Source organism: Rhyacophila brunnea, unplaced genomic scaffold (genome assembly GCF_057557595.1).
Source record: "Rhyacophila brunnea isolate RB1 unplaced genomic scaffold, BYU_Rbru_1.0 scaffold_22, whole genome shotgun sequence".
NCBI lineage: Eukaryota > Metazoa > Arthropoda > Insecta > Trichoptera > Rhyacophilidae > Rhyacophila > Rhyacophila brunnea.
In genome coordinates this window covers 14,366,669-14,372,668 of record NW_028232882.1, presented here as the reverse complement: position 1 = coordinate 14,372,668, position 6,000 = coordinate 14,366,669, and the positions used below count along the sequence as shown (strand labels likewise).

General features: G+C 33.8%; 1 non-coding gene across 1 annotated transcript; it reads left to right on the top strand.

Annotated features, from left to right (window-relative positions):
• The first annotated feature begins 497 nt into the window (after positions 1–497).
• TRNAF-GAA (transfer RNA phenylalanine (anticodon GAA)) lies at positions 498–570 on the top strand. Its single transcript has one exon. It is a non-coding gene; the product is annotated as a tRNA-Phe (tRNA).
• Positions 571–6,000: the final 5,430 nt, after the last annotated feature.

Here is a 6,000-nt window from a genome sequence, read left to right as displayed (position 1 = left end):
TCTATGTAAAAACAATAATACTAAAATATAAATTTTTCTTAGTATAAAGATTCAAACCATTTTTATGTAAAATATTTTCTAAATAATAATAGTATGTTTGTTTTTTGTTAGATGTCACTATAAATAACAAATGATAATGATTCTAGATAAAAAATTGTTGAAATATGAGTTTCAGGAAATTTCTTTAGGCATCATTGACCTCAAGGCTCAAATCAATCGGCGCTAGATGCAAACTGATAAAATACAATATTATTATAGTACCTAGGTACTCCATGGCCATGTGTAGGAACGAGAAAAATAATATATAATTAGACATCGTTATTCATTGGACCTGCATTGGGCATACAAAGTTTTGACAATTAATTAATAGACAGACTGGCGACTCATATACAGTAGGTATATTAATTTTTAATTTTTGTAATTCTTTAGATTCCGGTATAAAAGTTTTATTTTACGTGTTTCCGTATTTGAAAATTTTATTAAAGATTCTGACCACCGCCGAAATAGCTCAGTTGGGAGAGCGTTAGACTGAAGATCTAAAGGTCCCTGGTTCGATCCCTGGTTTCGGCATTCCTTTTTATATATTTGTTCACATACACAGGTATTTTATACTATTATAAAAGATCACATAAAACAAGACGAAGGTTTTATAATAAATAATATGGTATTTATAGCAACACTATACCTTTTAATACAACTCTAACTACTTACCAATAATAATAATCCATCTTGAGTGCATTTTTTTAAATCTCGAACACCAGAAATTGCGATGTTTGATTCTGCATCGAGTCTGTTGTTACGAGAGTATTAGTAAGTACCTAAATAATTTTATTGCTGCCTAGGTCCTAACTATTGCATGCCAAGCGAGGATGTTGGGGCGCACAGCACTAGGGCGGTAGGATTCGGGAGGCGGCAAAATATATATTTGTTATTCTTATTATTAAAAATATAATATTCAAATTAAATGTATGATTAAATGTACGAAGTATGACACTTGTCTTATCAAAGGGCGTTAAATTGAAGAATTATTAACAAAAAATATGTCTAATCATAGGTCAGATCTTCAAGTTCTATTGAGGCTTCGAGAGAATGCTTTTCAGTATAGGTATTTAGGTACCTGCCTAACTATTCTATTAGTCATCGTCTACTTAGTATTAGAGCGTTTCCTTTATTATTTTTGTGTTTACTGGTTGTGACGAGAGGTCTTGATCGATAATAAATTAATGTTATCTCGAGAATTCTCGAGAAATACCTAATGAGAATAGTTAAATTCAGAAACTTGTTCTATGGAGATTGACTTTCACATTTTTATTTTATTAATATTATGTTCTGATGTTTTCAATTTCGATCCTGGAAATGTCAACACAGGTTTGACACACAATACAGAATATCTTGGTAGATACCTACCTATTTCCTAATCGGGAACATTTCCTGTTAAACAAAATAATACCATAAGGATACAAAACAAATAATATTTCTTTATACCTACTTAATATTGAAGATGTTTTAGTGTTAACACATTTGGTTGTGGTTTAATTTTTAGTTTTCTAACGTAAATATTTTAATAACGTGTAGGTGGGTAAAAAAAGTAGGATTTAATTGTTCCTACCAAAACTTACATCCATCAAATAATAAGAAGTCGCCAATCAGATTTCGCAAGAATATATTTATCTGTAATAAACACCCTAATTTCATTTAAAACAACTGAGGTTTTTGCGTAAGTAACCTGTTAAGTAATACAATATGTAATCAAATAAGTACCTAGCCGAATAGGTATTTTATTGGCGTGTTAGTCAACAGTTACCCATCAATTATTATCATTGAACAAGTTCATAATCAAACAATTTGGTATGTAGATACATTCAGTGGCGTGCCAACGAGCGGTGTTGGGGGTGCACAGCATCCGGGCAGTACAATTCAGGGCAGTGGCGCACCCAGGGGGGGGCAAGGGGCCCTGGCACCCCCCAAACATAAAAAAATATCAGAATGATTTTAAACATTGAAATTGAAAGCCAATAAACTATACCTTGGGCCTAGACAAATAAAAACACGACAAAAAATGATTTGTAATAATTCCCCAGCACCCTTTTTAGAAAAATTTCTTACATTTTAATTTCTAACACAAAAATTTCGAAACACTAATGTCGGGTTTTTTTAGAAACCCAATCCCTAATGGAACTGTCAAAAAAATCTCGGTGTCCACCCGGATTACGGAGTGGGGTGGGTCATGGCTGGGGAGGTCTGACAGGGCTCTAGCCTGGGGGCCCGGCGTGTCAGGTTGACCAGATAAGAAAGATAAACACACATCATAAATTAGCTTTAATAGTAAGAAAATGTCGCATGCGGCGCTATTATACTTCATGGCCATGAACATTTTAAATTATATAATTGTGCAATATATTTTCTGATTATTATGTGTCGAAACTCGACAGCTCCATTATTAAAGTAGATGTATTAAAAATCGCTAATAAATCACTGTATAAGTACCCTTAATTTGAACTAAAACACAATTTGAAAAACGTTAATGTAGTGTTTCACACTGCCTTAATCTTAGCGGTAGGTAGGGGGTCCACTAAATATCCTAGCCTGAGGGGCCGTTTCAGGATGTGGGGGCCATGGTGTAGGTACACCGAGTGCAATAGACAAAAGACCGATAAATGAGAAACTAGGCTGTGTTGTGTTTAGTAGGTTTGTGTATAAGTTAAATGCAATAATACTTTTTTGTCCATTTTCAATTAATATTTTGGAACCTCAATATTGAAAAACCAAAAATCGACGATAAGCATTCGGCGAAACGAACGACTACACCCACTACAGTCGGTGGTGGTGTAAATCAAAAGAACATTTTGTTTCAGTTGAATTCGGCATAAATATTGTAGCTCTCTAGACCAAGCGGGTAGCACAGCCGATATTATTTGAGTAATCTTTTAGCATACTAGGCGCACATATCCAGCATGGTAGCTGTCACGTCGCTATAGGATTTGTTTCCCGAATAGACCAAATGTCAATTTTACAGGAGACGAAAAACAAATTTCACTGTCGTATATTTAAATATCAGTAGATGTATCAATCATTCTTTCTACATTGTATGATTGCAACATTATCTAAGAATAGATTCCAAGAATAATATACTGGTATAAATCATTAAATGCACAGAAAATGCGTTTTATTTACAAGTACTCACTGTGGATATTCGGGAATTTTTTAGCGCTCTCTCAGAATAATGGATATTCGGGACAAAACAAGGACATTCGGGATTTAAGACCGTAGCGTATTGCTGCACGGCCCACGGATTACTGAGTGGTCAAAAAGTACGCGCGTCAAATGTTATTTTGGTACTGTTCGGTTATACCGGAGGCAGCGGAAAACGCATTTTGAAAATAGTCGATAAACTGGATTATTTGTTAGTTTGGGTTAGTTTAGGTTCGGTTAGGTTGGGTTAGGTTAGGTTAGGTTAGGTTTGGTTAGGTTAACCTAACAAATAATCCAATTTATCGGCTATTTTCAAAATGCGTTTTCCGCTGCCTCCGGTATAACCGAACAGTACCGTTATTTTTATTTACACGATAATTGTTAATAATTACTTCTACTATTTAAATACTTAATGATCATAATTACCCAAGTTCGTATGTAATAATAACATGCGGCAATCGCTTTTTCGGGTTTTTTCGGATTAAGTAATAAAATAGTTTTTAAGTAATTAACTATTTTTTTATTGAACGAATAATTCACAAGATTTAAGAATGTACCATTCTAATAATTGAATATACATCATTTTTAAAATCACTTCTGAGAAAATATATTATAACCAATAGAAAATATATATTTGAAAAAAGTAAGACACCCGGCAGGAATCGACCCTGCATCTCCTGGGTTTACGCCCCAGTCCACGAATTATCCAATATGCTATGAGGTCACATACTTATGACGACAAACTTTAACTATTAGCCTTTTAATACCTGCTCATCAGCACTCTTCAAAATCAAGCAACTATCGGCGATCGGTTTTTGTTTATTAAATAAAAGTAGGTATCTACTACTTCAATTACTAACCGACGTCACAGGTTTCTCCAATATTTTATGATGGTACTAACTCGTACTGGCTAACAATTTTATATTAATACTTTTTCCAAAAAAAAAATCTATGTATATATATCTGTATATTATTATATCTATATATTTCTATTATTAACAATTAAATTTATTACAAACCACCAAATAATATTATATATTTACTATTGTAAGGAATAACAACACAAAATAATATCATGTATAAATTAATTACCATTAGCTGCTAATATTAGGTAGGTACCAATATCCAAGTATATAATATTCACCAAATAAATAGTTACTAACAAACATATTAAATTAAATTAACTATCGGCGCATTCAAAAATAAATAATAGCATCGCCTTTATTTTCATAGAAATACCTAGATTAAAAGTAAAATAAAGGCAAACAATGTTTGATTAATAATAATTTGAAATAATAATTATTTTTTACGTCATAGTAGTTTCCGGGTCACACTGTAGAATTCATATAACCGTTGGGATTTTGTGTCATTTATCAAAACAAAATGCAGTTATTTAGGTTAAATTACTCACTTCCATAACTCTACTGTAAGTTCAGGACGAACTGGTGATGTATCAGCTATGAATGATCTCTTCAAATTTGATGAATTCACTATTAAAACAATAGTAACTTTAAAAACAATATCAATAAGACGAAATTTGAAAGAGGACTACGGACGGCCAAAAAATATGAAAGTGGGCGTGATTGTTTTAGAGCTAGACAGAGTGAATGTGGGAGCGAGATGCACGGCGTCAGGGCGGTTTGATTGGCTAAAAGTCATATTCGGGAAATAAAAACTCAGCCAGAGATATTTTTCGACCGAAATTAACTTGGATATTCAGGTACGCATAGTTGGACATTCGGGAGAACACCACGGAGTAATTGTAACTTAACATGGCGTATTCGGGTTTTTTTAAAAAATATCTCTGTTCCTAGATAAAAATATATTGTTTTTATAAATGATTTCGGTAGAGTTCGATAAAAGAAATTGAACTGCATTAAAATGTCGATTTCGACAAAAATGGATATTCGGGAAACAAATCCTATGGCGACGTGTCAGTCACTTCCAACCAATGACATTATTAAATGGACGACGCATTCAATACAGTAGCTAGCAAGTAAACTCGCGCATTCGCATGTTTACGAAGACGTCACGCAATTCCATTACGCGATATCACGCATCGGGAATTTATAGCAATATGACCTTTATTGTGATGGCGTCAGAGTAGTGTTTCTAATGTCAATGTTCATTTGAGCGAACCCGTTCGAGCCGAAACTTTCGGCAGACCCAACAAAAAGCATCTGGAATTTATAGCAATATCACCTTTATTGTAATGGTGTTAGAACAGATTATGCCATTCGGCAGACCCGACAATAAAGTGAGTGTCATTTTCTTTTCCAGATGATTCGTCCATATATTAATGTCATTGCTTCCAACCCGCTAGTCGCTGATGACACGCTCAACGGTTACCGCCACTATGCCTACAATTTAATAAAAAAAACTAGGAGAAACTGTACAAATATGCCACCGTGTATTGTGAAAATATGTAAAAATAATTATATGAAGAAGAAAAAGAGCCTATGAGACTAATTTACATTCTCCTCCTTGGGTTCCCCCAAATATTAAATCCTGAGTGCGCCACTGATTCAGGGACAAACTAATTTAAAAAAAATAGTACTTACATTGAAATCCATTTTCTAAACAGATATTACGTATGGTTGTGTGCCACCAAAGAAAGGTAAATCGAAGAATACTATCAAAATATTTTTGAAATGCTAATAAATTTTAATGTCTAAGTACCTACTCTTATTAAAATGTTTTAAATTTCCGCTCTATACATACGTATGTATAACAGATCCGCTCAGTGACGTCCCGTGGGGGTAGGCAGATTGAGCGTCGCTTTGGGGCGGCAGTTACACGAGGGGCGGC